Genomic DNA, 13,481 nt, shown 5'->3' with positions numbered 1-13,481 from the left:
AAGAGTCTGGGAGTGTGTTTTCCACATCCTTCTATTTTCACAGCGGGGAAAACTACAGACTCATGGAATGACTTGGGCTGGAAGGCATAGCAGAGACCATCCAGTCCCAACCCCCTGACAAGGCACGGACACCTTCCACTGGACCAGACTCTTCCAAGTCCCAGCTAACCCATCCTTCAGCACCTCCAGGTGCCGCCACAGGTCCTCCAGGGCCTCCCCATCCTCACAGGGAGGAGGAATCTCTTCACACCTCTGATTCAGATCTCCCCTCTTTCCGTTCACAGACGTTTCCTCACTCTCTGCCCGTGTCAGCCCCGTGCCCCGGGGGGCGGCCGGACCGGGTGGCTCCGGAGCCGCGAGGCCGGGGGCTGTGGGGCCGGGCCGGGGGCTGTGGGACCCGGGGCTGTGGGGCTGTGGGGCCGGGCCGGGGGCTGCGGGCGGGCGGCCCTGCGGAGCTCGGCGGAGCCAATGGCGCTGCCGGGGAGGAGCCGCGGCCCCGGCCCGGCCCCGCCCGCCGCCCCCCGCCGCACTCGGCCTGGGCTCGGCGGAGCGGCGGGAGCTGCGGCTGCGGCGGCCCCGGAGCGCGGGGCAGCGGCGCCGGCGCCCGGCTGGAGCGGCCCCGCCGCGCCCGAGGCACCGGCCCTGGAGGCGCTGGACATCGGCCCCGCAGGCAGCGGCCGGACCCGAAGGTAGCGGGCAGCGACCCGCCGGCTCCGCGGGGGTGGCTGCGGGGATCTGTTGATGGGAGTTGCAGGAAAGTTTGCAGAGGCAGCGGAGGCTGCTCGCAGCGGTGTCGGTGCGGGCGATGGGAGGCGGTCCGGTGCCTGCTGGGACTGACTGACTGACCGACTGCCGGCGCAGTTCGGGCGATGCCAGCGCTGCTGCGGATGGAGCCGGGATGCGGGCTCGCCCCCGGGATGCTGTGCCCCCTGTGCCGCCCCGCAGCCCCGGCGGTGACCGGCGCTCGCCCTGCCAGCGCTCCAGCCCCGCCGATCCCCGGCTGCTTTCCCGGCGGAGTTTTAGGGAATGCTGCATCCACCTGTGAGGCGGCGGGCGGAGCAGGCAGGCCTGGGGGTGCAGGACCCTGGGGAAGGAGCCCCTGTGCTGGTGCTGCTGCGGGTGCAGCTCGGGCTGCTCTGCCTGGGTGAGCTCCGCATCGGCGGCCCCACGGCCCGGCGGCGGAACGGGAGCTCCCGGGGCTCTTGGGGTGCGATCAGAGATGTCTGCAGATGCAGGAAAACAGGGCTGTTCTCTGCGTTGTTTGGGAAGTTGGGAGAACTTCCTGAGGCAGCAGGGCGGCTGCAGGGAGGCCGGGGCTGCCGTCCCTGGGGACAGCCGGGCCGGCTGAGGGGATGGGGCCGTGAGGCCGGGGGGGCTGCCGGGCCCCACGTGTTGCGCTGGGGGTGTCCGGGGGTCAGAGCCCGGCCAAAGCTGGCCCTGGCGCAGCGAGAGTGAAATGACCCCTGGTTCGGGCTGTGGGAAGGGTCTCTGGGGCTGCCCCCTGAGCGGATTGCCAGCGGTTCGTGTTCCTCAGTGAGTGGCACCAGTGCCTCCCTGGCTCCTGACCCCAGTCATGCTTGGGTGCCTGTCCTTGGGACACCCACACGCTCCTCTGAACCTCCCGTGGTGCTGAAGTGGACTGAGTGCGTGGTGTTTGGTGAAGAACACGATTTGCAGAGCGTTGAGTTAAAACCCATCAGTTTGCGTTTTCTGCGTGAGGTTGTGCTGTTTGCTCTTGCACGTGCTGTCCCTCTGCAAAACACAGCCGGGGAGGTGAGAGGTGAGCAGGGCATGCTCTTGGCCAGGAGGGAGATGCTGGACAGAGGAGCTTCAGTTTTGACTTCCTCCTCATCCCACAGAAAAGGGATAACGAACTGAAGCACTGCCTGACACTTACTGCACTGTGCTGTGGGGCAGCGAGTAGCAGGGACCTGATAAACAATAAGAGGTGTTTTGCTAAAGGTTCTAGACAGTGACTCATCTGCTGTAGGAAGGGACAGGAAGGAGGGGCAGCACGGGAGCTTTCTAGAGTACAAATGGGTCGTTCCCCCTGATTTTATCAGAAGCAGGAGCTTGGGAATCCTTTATTACTCTCAGAACAGTGTGGTCTTTCCCCCTGATTTTATCAAAAGCAGGAGCTTGGGAATCCTTTATTACTCTCAGAACAGTGTGGTCTTTCCCCCTGATTTTATCAGAAGCAGGAGCTTGGGAATCCTTTATTACTCTCAGAATAGTGCAAACCTGTAAGTTATTAACCTCCTGATGCAAGTGTCCCTGTACCAGCACCTCCTGCATCCCTGTCCCTGGGGAAGATCCTGACATTGGGTCACATGCTGGGGTGGGACAGTTTCAAAATTTGAGGTGATTTTCAGGCCTCACAATTGATTTTATCTGACCATTTTTATTCACTTGTGAGTTTCTTCGAGTAATTGATCCTAGTCTGTACATTTCACCATGGTTCTGCGTGTGCCTGCCTGCCTGGGGTGTTTCAGAAGTCATTTTCCTTGCCTCTGAGCTGCTCAGTCTTAACTTTTCTTCTTCATCCAGTCTTCCTCCCTCGGGCTTTTCTGCCTTTTCCTGCCCTGGCCAGCACAGAGGAGGTGCAGTGCTGCTGCCTTTCACTTTTCCAGGTGTGCTGCACCTCCCCAGCTATCATCAGCGCTGCTGACTGCCCTCACTTGAAAAGTGTCTGTATAAGGAGCTGTTTTTGCTGATATTTGCCTGGATTTGTGTTGTTTGCAGAGGAATTGGTGCAGCCCGTTGGTCCTTGCTGACTGAGCACCTTGCTCACAGCTGGCTTCCTCTCTCTGGGGATTTATGGCTCCTGCACCACCTCTCTTCATTTGCTGGGGATTTACCTGGGAATGCTGATGTCTGGTCAGGTCTGGGGGTGGATTTAATTTCTCCCTGCAGGGAGGGAGGGAGGGAAGAACCCCAAAAAACAGACAGCCCTCATGTTAGTGGTTAAAGCAGACAACAACAGTGGGGGTTTGCAAGAATTATTCCTTTGCAAGAAGCAACTTCTTACCAAAAGTTGGCATATTTTTGAGAATTCAGAGTCTCTAATCATGCTCTTTACCATTGCAAGGTGTTCTTTCAAGTTTAGGCAGGCTCTTCAAACCATCTTGGGAATGGCTGTGGGGTGTGGGGCTGGTCCTTGCACTGCTGCCCTGGGCTCTTTGGGATCTGGGGTTCTCACTTTATCTGGGTTAAGCTCCCAAGGAAAGAGGTGTGACTTGAGATCCAGAACTGGTTTGAGAGATCAGAACTGGGCCAATTTCTAGGCCAGAATGGGGCTCTGGGTGTCCCAAGGGCAGATTTAGGCACAGAAACAGTTGAAGGTCGAGGTTCCCACCTCCCTTCCTTGCACAGGTGCCTTCCTGTGCTGAACACAGAGGGGGTTATGTCCCTGACAGGGCAGGTAGCAGGACATATGGCAGGACACAACCTTCTTACTCCTTTCAAAGCCTGAAAAACACCCCTTGCTGAGAAGTGCTGGAGCTGTGAAATGCACGTGGGGCTGCCCCCAGCAATAGCAGCAGCCTGGGGGAATGGAGAGAAAGCTTTTCTCCATGCCCTACCACCTCACCCTCTGAAGTTCACAGTGTCTGCATCCCCCAGAGGAGGATTTAACAGCACCAGGCTTTGCTGTAACCCTCAGGCACCGTGGGGATGAGCCTGGGTGGAGAAATGGCTGAATGGGACGGTGCTTCCTTGCTCTTTCAGTTTCCTTGTGATTTTCTGCTTGCCTTGTTGGTACCACACTGCACACCCCCTGCCCTCCTGGGTGTCAGGGAGTGTGCAGGTTTGGGGCACCACTGATGCCCAAAGGCTGCCCTGCTCTGTCCTGCAGCAAGCTTGAGAGGTTAAATATAAAAATAAATATAAATATACACCTTTTACATTTATATATATACACCTTTATATATATATATATATATACACACACCATTTACATATATATATATCTATTATATATACACCTTTTATATATATATATACCTTTTATATATATATACACATATTTTTATATATATACACACACCTTTTTATATATATATATACACCTTTTTATATATATACACCTTATATATACCTTATATATTTTTATATATTTATATATATATAAATATATATATTTTTATATTTTTATAAATATATATATATTTTATATTTATATATATATGTATATTTATATATTTTATATATATATACCTTATATATATATATATGTAGTTAAAGTAGGTTTAGTTAAGATATATAGGAGTACCTTTGTGAGAACATTTAAAAAGTTGAGAGATATTAAATACATATTTTTTCTGAGCTGTATGCAAGAAAACAAAGGGTTTTCCAGGCTGGCTCGTGCCTGCTCAGCCTGGCTCGTACACAAGAGCCTTTGGGTCTGTGTGTTTCTGGTCACCTTGCAGCAGGCACAGGCTGCTGTGGTTTCTGTTCTCCCTTTGCACCCTGTTCTGCTGACACCTGCGTTTTCCTGGGCCTGGAGGTGTGAATGCTTTACCTGGCAGCACCTCCTGCTCCTGCAGAGCAGAAGATGGCTTTTTGCAGGGAGCCAGGGGGAGCCGTGCCACTCGCTTCTTCCTTATTAACTAGAAAGGAATAAAGTTGCAGAGGGATCAGATTTTTGAGAAAGACCCAGAGTTCCAAAATGCTCCCAGAGGATAGATCCCTAATTACTCTCTAATTGCATTAGAGTTTAATTTGTTGTTGTTTTTACTGTAATGTTCCCATTTTCCTCGACAGTTTGCTCTGTTTCATTAACTGGAAGTGGCTGGAGATGAATATTTGCAATATCAAAACTTGCCTGTTGTGCAATGCTTGACAGGTTTTAGACCTTTATTGTGCTGTCAGGGGCCTGGGACTCAAACCTCAGGTGCAGCACTCACCCAATGACTGCATTTTGCCTACACATGCAGGTTTTGGGACAAAAACTCTCCTGGGAGTTTTGGTGTCTGTCCTGCTTCCAGGAGACATGGAAAAAGCTGAGCTGAGCTGTCCCCAGAGCAGCTCACGGGCAGCTGCTCTTCAAAAGGCTTGTTTAATCCATTTCTCCTGAGCACAGCGGGGAGCTGGTCTGGAAATGAGTTTGGGAAGCTTCAAAAAGGGTTCTTCAGGAGCTTCATTTAGAAAGCAATAGGGGAGAAGGATATTGCTGCTCTTAATTCTGAAGGAGAAATATATTTACTTTGCCTTGTTTAAAGGGAAATGGTGTAGAAGGTATGGTGAAGCTTAGACCTGCTTTTTGCCAATGCATCTTTGTTGGTGAAACAAATCCTGAAGGTGGGAGAGTATAAATAAACCTTTCCAGTTTGTGACACCCTAGAGGTGTCACTTTGATCTACTTGCTTATATATCCCATCCATGTTATTTGTGTGTGCCACAAAGGGCACCTGAGCCCACTGCCCGTGAGCTGGGTGTGATGGAGCTGCACCCACAGCTCTCAGAAAGTGACAGGAACCATGAGGAGCTGCACTGTGAACTCAAAACTGCTCCTAAATTTGATCCAGCCGCTTAAAAACAGTGGGTGGACCTGGTGGTGAAGTGAGACGTTGGTATTTAAAGCTTGGAGGATGCAGCCAGAGACATGACACCCAGCAGTGAGCTGTGAAGGTGAGACATGCTCTGCTTTCGAAATTCACCGAGAAAACGGGAAAAGCTTGGAGGGCTGGATCTGCAGCACCTGGAGTGGCTTGTCAGAAACCCCCAGGAACGGGGTGGAATTGAACACCCACGGCCTTTGAAACCATAAATTAGTGGGTTAAAGCTGCTGCTGTGCAGAGTGCTGTGCAAGCCCCTCTATTATTTGATATACAATGAGCACATGTGAGCTGATTGTGTTAGAGGCAGAAGCTGTTGTGGCCTGGCTGTGTGAGCAGGGTTTCTCAGGCTGGCAGTTCCCTGCTCTCAGCTGTAACCCTGGATCTCAGGACACTGGGGATGCCACCTCTGAGCTTCAGTCTTGGCTTCAGTGACAGCACCGAAGCCAGAGTTTAGTTTGACTTAAAATGAAAACTAATTAATCAATTCCGTGTTTTCCACCCCGCAGTGTCACTAGTGAAAGCATCAAGATGATAACTGTGGGTTCAACTGCTCGTTTGGAAATCCTGAGCAATTAGACAAGTTTATGACAATATTATTTCCTGCCACCAGAGATGATCCACAATAGTACTAATTGTAGCAATAATTAATCTGTCTAATTTTCAAGCACGCAGCTGTAGTTCATGGTAGTCTGGCAGGGGCAGGAGTCACACAGAGTGTGGGGACCCATTATTTTCTCTGTTTAATTTATCAGTGCACTTTGAGCTTGTTGTGCTTTTTGAGGAGGTGCTGGGCTGCTCCCAGCAGATTTGGGAACGGGAATGAGGACAGAGGGATGTGAGGAGCCCTTCATAGTGCTCTGCCCTGACACTGGGTTAGGCAGGACCTTGCAAAGCAGCTGGGCTGGTTTTGGCTTTGCAGAACATACAAGGAGCATTTTTGAGCCCTTTTTCCTCCTAGCCAGACCATGAGGCTGGCAGCCACGGGTGCAGGATAATCTACAAACTCCACTTAAAAAACTGATGGTATATGAAACACATTAATTTGTTTTAATGCCTTTCTGTTGCTTCTGAGTATCACAGGGGATGCCTAATAAATACTGTAAGAATTGGAGTCCCCAGACTATGCAGGGAAAGGGAGACCTTTCCAAACCTATGAGTCAGAGCTGCTCTCTGAAAGGAGCAGCCAGTGCCCAGCTCCAGCCCTTCTGCAGTTTAATTTCTCACAGAAATAGAACAATTTGCATTTCTGGGGACCCTTTGGCACACGGGGCTGGAGCACTGCAGTGGGCATTGATGAACCATTGCTCATCTATTGGTAAGGGACAGAATGGTGGTTTTTTTTCCAGAGTTATCTGAGTGGCTTGTTGAGATGCTCCCAAGGAAGACAGGCCTGACATAAAACTCATAAAATAAAAAGCATAAAACAAAAAACTTATAAAACATAAAGCAAAAGCCCAGCATGCTTTTGTTTAGTGTGGCTGAGAGTGGGAGATGTTCCTGCTTCTTAGAAGAAAGCAAATGTAAACAAAAGGAGGGGTTTGTGTTTTTCTTTTTCTTAAAGCAAAGATGGGCAAAGATAAAGAAAGTGCTGTAGGAAGGATGTAAATGTTTTATGTTTTACTTAAGATAAAGCTCCTTGTTTGCTGGTGCTCACAAAGCTAATAGACAGATTACATGATGATAAGAAGGAGTTTAATGAAATGTGCCGATACCCTTTAGAGGATGTGGAGTTTGGATGTGCAGTTTAATGAGGCCAGAGGTTTAGCTGCTCTGTGCTAACTCTGGAAACATTTGCATTCCTGGTGTCTTGTTTCTAAATCATTTCACTGATGCCAAGAAGCTGTGCTGTAGCAGGGAGCTGTGGCTGGAGGGAGCAGAGTCCATCGCTCAGCGCGGGCAGGGAGGGTTCCTGGCTGGAGTTTCTCACTGCCTTGGTGGCCCTCGAGCTCCTGTAAATCCTCACCAGGTGGCAGCCAGTGAGCCATCTCTGTTGGCAGCACAGGGTGGGAGAGGAGCCATCCTGGGGATGGAGAGCAGCTCAGCCCACCTGCTGCACCAAAACTCGTGGGTGACCCGGAGCATCTCTGCCTCTGGTTAAAGTCTGCTGGGCAGGGAGCATTTAGAGCTGTCAGCAGTGACAGCAAACTCATCTGGGGTTAGTGCTGCTGAGCCTGATTGTGGTTTTGGGATGAGGTGCTTTAGCTTAGCCAGCCAGCCAAGCATGCAGCCTTTTATCAGGGATCCAGAATTAAAATAATCCCCCATCAGCGATGGACAGATTTGTTCTCTGGAGGCTTCTTCTAAGTCTGTTGCCACCTTACATGGCTTTTCCTCTTGGGTTTCTGAGCTGAAGCTGATGGGGACTGACAAGCCCTGATTATGCAAAGTACCAGAGGCAACGGGCTGCCTGCATGGGATTCACTTTCTGCCATTTTCTGTGGTATTAGGGAGCCATGGAAAAATAGGTCCTGCTTACCCAAAAATGAATGAGTGGTCCTGGCAGGTCTGGGCTGGGCAGCACTGACCCAGCCAGAGGGGTGCCCCAGCCTGTCTGTGCCCACACTCAGCCAGTGCTGAGGCTATTTATGTGTCTTTTTGTGAGAAGCCACCGTTTCCATGGCAACGGGGAGCATCTCATGGTAGCCCTGGCTGTGGTGTGTGAGCCCGCGCTGTGCCCTGACACCCGCCAGGGTCCCTGGGCAGCCCGGGGGCTGCGGCCGCCCTGCTCACCCAGAGCTGCCAAAAACACCCCTGGTGGTGGTGGGATGGGAGCAAGAGTGATGCCAGGGTTTTGTGTCGTGACCCAAGACATTCCTCTGGGTGATTTGAGACCCTGGCACAGAGTCAAAACCAGCTGTGCCTTCCATCTTAGCCCATGGAAACAATTACCAACTTTGTGTGAAGGTTTACAAGCCACAAGATTTTGACTAGAATGATAGTGAATTTGTCACTGAGTGAAAAAGTAGAATTTTGGGGATTTAGAATGGGGGTTCAGGAAGCAAGATGGAGGGATCGGGGTGTGTCCTGTCCTCCTTCTTCTTGTCCTCCATCTTCTGCTGTGATGGTTTAGACATGGTTTAGACACTTTTGGATTGGTTTAGAGCAGAGACAGACTGTCTAACATAGGTGATAGGTATTGGAAAATAATTGTAAATAAAGTACAGGTAGTTTTTAGTATAAAAAGCCAACACCACCCCAAGGGCAGGGACTGCGCCACAACCCAACCTGCTGGACGGATCTCAGCAGGTCAGAGAAAGAATGGAATAGATAAGAGAAATTAACCTTGAAAAGCAGAACCAACAAATCTCGACTTTTTCAGTCGTGGGGCTGGGAAAAAAAGACTTCTAGTACCTCAGAAAGTCATCTCAACCACAGAAACCCAAGAGTTACTCCCCTCTGACTCCAGCAGCCCCTCTATCTCTGCAAATCCTGCTCAGGTCTGTTTTGATGCTTATTTCAGGAGGTTTCTGGGCTGTCCCCTGTGCTAAGGGTTGAGCTGTGCCACCTGGCCATGCTGAAGTGAGTGACAGAGCCCTGTGCTTGAAGTGTGCTGGGCAGAGAGTCCTGCAGCACAAAATCTGATTGCTCTGCCTTGAGTTCCTGCAAACTGTATTAAAGCAGTCACAATATATCAATCTCTTTTTTTTTAAAATGTATTTTTATTCAAATCAGCACATGTTTGCAATTAAACCCTGCTACATGATGTAGTGTGAATAATTAGAAAAATTCATGTGCTTAATGAATTTGTAGGGAGGGAATGATGCTGCTCCCAGAATTGCAGCGTGGCTCCCTCTAAACTTGGAAACTTGGCAGTGCCCTTCCCTCATGTCCCCTGAGGCATTTGGGGCATGGAGGGCTTGTCTCCACTGATCTGTCCTTTGCTCTCCGCTTCTGTAATTTCTGTTGCTTGCCTTTTGTTCCCCTTCAAACAGGCAGGTCAAAAAGTCACCAGCTGGATTTTAGTGCCATAATCAGGTGGGTGCTGTGGTGCAGGTGGGGGATGCAGAGGCACACCTGGAGATGTGACCCTGCTGCTGTTCTGCCTGGAGGAAAATTATTGTAAATAAAGCACACATAGTTTATAATAGGGTATTGCCTGTCTGCCACAGAGCCCTCCTTCTCCTGATGTGCTCATCAGGCTGTTTCCTTGCTGGATTCAGTTTATATAAATGGCACCTTGATGGTTAGGTGAGGAGATGGGAACATCTGGCTGTCCTTTGCTCTCTGCTTCTGTGTTCCTGTAATTTCTGTTGCTCGCCTTTTGTTCCCCTTCGAACAGGCAGGTCAAAAAGTCACCAGCTGCATTTTAGTGCCATAAGCTGAGTCTCCTTCTGCTCCCCATCAGTGGGTGCTGTGGTGCAGGTGGGGGATGCAGAGGCACCCCTGGAGATGTGACTCTGCTGCTGTTCTACCTGGAGGAAAATTATTGTAAATAAAGTACACATAGTTTGTAATAGGGTATTTCCCTGGCTTCCCTCTTCCACAGAGCCCTCCTTCTCCTGATGTGCTCATCAGGCTGTTTCCTGACTGGGTTCAGTTTATACAAATGGCACCTTGATGGTTAGGTGAGGAGATGGGAACATCTGGCAGCTTTCCCCCTAGCCCAGAGCTCGTGAGTGTTGGGAATTCAGTGAGACATCGTGGCAGCTTCCTCCCCACAGTAGCATGAAAGCTGAGAGGCTCTTTTCAAAAACACCATCTCTCTCCATTGTTGTGTAACTGTACTTTTCTTAGTCCTGGCAAACACAGAATCCCACAATGGTTTGGGTTAGAAAAGACCTGAAAATCACTTTGTTCCAATTCCCCTGTGCAGACACCTTCCACTAGTTTAGGTTTCTCCAAGGGTCATCCTGCCTGGCTCCCTTGGGCATTTCTATCAAGAAACCCAGCAAATGAGCAGCTTGCCCGCTTACACTGGGGGAAAATCATGTGGAGTGAGGATTTGGGGTGAGCCTGATGTGCACTGAGGCTGTGTCTCCCCCTTGTTGTTCTCCACAACCTCTCCTCTCCGTGCTGCCACATGCAGCAGCCACGTGCAGGATCTCTCCTGCTCCCCAGCTCGTGCCACACACAATCTTGTTCTGATTTTCAGGGCTCCAATAAAGCGTGTCCAAATGCATCAAAGGCTCAGTGCAGAAGTGAAGCAAATTGACTCTGTGGAGGATTTAGGGAGTGGAGGGAGTTGGGATAAACCCCAAACCAAGCAAGAACTGCAGGGAAGGTGAAGCATGGTGGAGACAGCAGATGTTCAGCACAGCTGGAGGGACGTGGAACATCTTGGTTTGGCAGGAGAATGGGAAAAATTAAAAATAGCACACACATCCTCTGGAGATGTGGCTGGTAGGGAGCTCTTTGTGGACACACTGCCATGACCTGTGGGACACAGGATTATCTGGGCTCTGTTATTGCCCTGTTCCACCTCTTTGGGACTGTGGAGGGACAGCAAAGAAATTCAGGTGCTGGTACATGGCTGTGAATTTGGGCTCTTGCACCAGCTCAGGTGGGCTGCAGAGCTCTGCCATCACCACGCATGGCCTCTCCTGTCCTGTCCTGTCTGCAGCACAGAATTGGCCCAGGCTGCCCCATCCCAGCCCCTTTCCTGGCTGCTGTGGCCTCCAGCACCCAAAATGTCTCCAGGCAATAAAAATAGGAGGAGAACTGCACTTCTGGAACAGGCTCAGCCATTGTCTTGTCGTGCTGGGAAATCAGGCACTTCAAAAGGCAGTTTTGCATTTCTTCAGATGCCTCGATGTAAGTGCAGTGACAGAGTTGCTCAAAGCACATTAATTATTAGTAAAGGCTTTTTTTCTTTTTATTGCAAGACAAATTAAACAACAGACAAAAACAGGAGGTGTTACATGAGATGTTAATCCATGGGAGAGTGGCAGCAGCAAAAGCCACAAATAATTCATAACATGAAAATCAGGACATTTAATTTTTGGCTTGTTGTTTGCTTTTGGCATTCCTGCACATGCTCAGTTGCTGCTTCTGTTGTGCTCTGGTGTGGAGATTTTGGAGGCTGTTAATTTTGGAAAAAGTGATTGTAGGCCTTCAAGAGTAAATCGGGTAAGAGATCATATTTTTCTTCTCTCCTCTTGACTGGAGAAAACCAAATTGCTGAACCCTGTGTTTTCTGTGGCGCTCCTTGTCCTCGATTGGGCAATAGAAAAAATGAATGTGTACAGGAATTCCAGGGCACTTCCAGCACTCTCCTGTGTGACAGGGACACATTTAGCATGTGACCTCACCTGGAGGGATTCAGCTGGTGCACAGCATTTCCTTAGAAAGGAATTTGGCTTTGCACATGTCTCTGATGTCAGCTGTGAGTTGCTGTCCTCTAAAATTTAGTGCACCTTAGTTAGCACCTTCCTGGACATTGCCAAAACCTGGCGTCAGGGTGATGAAATTGATTTTTCATTGAGCTGTTCCAGTCACTGAAAGTGCTGAGGAGAATTGCAAGCATATGGCACAAGGTGCTGCAGACGAGGTCTCTGTGACACTCTGAGCCATTCCTGGAGATGCTGAGCTGACGTTTGCAGGGCCATGGATCTGGGGCAGGGAGGGAATTTGTCGCTGGAGTGCCATAAGAGACCCCACAAAGCCATTGTCAGTTTTGGGACAGGCCCCATCTGAGTAGGAGGACACCAGGAGTTTCAGATTTTAATACCTCAAATGCTTTTGCTCAGCATGACCATCTGTGTCCCAGTGCTAAGGTTATGAACCCCATGTTAGCTCTTCAATTCTCAGCAAGAAAAGTCTCTGAGAGTGTTCAGGGACATGTCCCACCCTGCTCAGCCCTTGAATGTCCCTCACAGCTGATGGCAAGGACACCCCTCCTTTCCATGCTGCATTTTGACAGATGGACTGTGAGGTGGGATCAGCTGAGGGCTGGTCAGTCCTGGAGCAGTTAGGCATGTGTGGGCAGGGAGAGAGTCACAGTGGTATTAAGTGATTAGAAATACATAAATATTAATTGCTTCTGAACTCCCTTTATCACACTTGCAGGCAGAAGAAGTTAATAAATCACTGCTTGGATTAACCCACAGAAGGGTTAGGCAGGAGAGTCAGAGCTTCTCTCACATGGAACTCTGCTCTGGGTGTGTTATGTGAGGGTCTCCCATTCCAGAGAGACTTTTATTAGGTGATTTCAATATTTACACATGAATGGTGGTGCACAGCAGTCACACCATCAGCAGAACCACCGTGTTCTGCTGGTGCTGAGCCTGTGATGTGAGGGGGACACATCCCACACCTGTGTCAGAACTTGCTGCTTAGAGAAAATGCCTGAGATGCAGCTCCTGGATAAGCCTGTTCAGCCCTTGCTGCTATAAAGGAGGACAGAGGATTCCATTTGAGAAAAATAGACTTTGGCTCTGTTATCAGAGCGCAGAATGCTGAACTAATGCTGAGAAGCTTTTGATTTACTCTGATTTTTGCAATGAGGGTTTGTACTGGCATTGCAGGCTGCATGCAAATGAAGGTGGTGTTACCTGTCTCTGGCTTGGTTGCTGGATTGAGGTTTAATGAGATTCTTTGGTTTGCTTTGTGCCAATCTGTTGGAGTTAAGTGAGATTTCTTCCTCCCACTTTGTTTTGCCTTTGATGCAATTTTGCAACACTGCTTGTATTCCTAAAAGGGTCTTTTGGTGTCTTTGAAAGTTTCTCAATGCAACATCTCTCTGGACAGAGTAAATGAGGTTTAAAACTAAGCAGATAGCAAGAGAAAACAAGGAAATGTCTTTGCAGAATCAAACAAAGAGTGAGTGTAGCAGCAGAGGAGCTCTGAGATCAGTGGTTTTGTCTGGTAAGCCAGAACACCTGAGCAAACCTTTTCCTGGAGCTCAGGCCAGCTGGTCTCTCCAGGCTGGCAGTCTCTGTCAGCTCAGCTGCTTGTTTTCATAAAATAGAAATAACAATGACTGTG

The 13,481-nt window shown here is 49.8% G+C and overlaps 1 protein-coding gene across 2 annotated transcripts in view; it reads left to right on the top strand.

Moving 5' to 3' along the window:
- Positions 1-502: 502 nt before the first annotated feature.
- ZMAT4 (zinc finger matrin-type 4) overlaps positions 503-13,481 on the top strand; it is a 51,172-nt gene continuing 38,193 nt past the window's right edge. Inside the window, exon 1 of one of the 2 annotated variants that reach the window (XM_074559163.1) lies at positions 503-689. The gene's annotated coding sequence lies outside the window, so the exon portion shown is untranslated. The remainder of the gene's footprint in view (positions 690-13,481) is intronic. The other variant, XM_074559162.1, reaches the window with a different exon arrangement.

The sequence above is a fragment of the Zonotrichia albicollis genome, chromosome 26 (genome assembly GCF_047830755.1).
Source record: "Zonotrichia albicollis isolate bZonAlb1 chromosome 26, bZonAlb1.hap1, whole genome shotgun sequence".
NCBI classification, from domain to species: domain Eukaryota; kingdom Metazoa; phylum Chordata; class Aves; order Passeriformes; family Passerellidae; genus Zonotrichia; species Zonotrichia albicollis.
The sequence above is the reverse complement of the archived record's forward strand: the minus strand, read 5'-3'. Positions and strand labels throughout refer to the sequence as shown.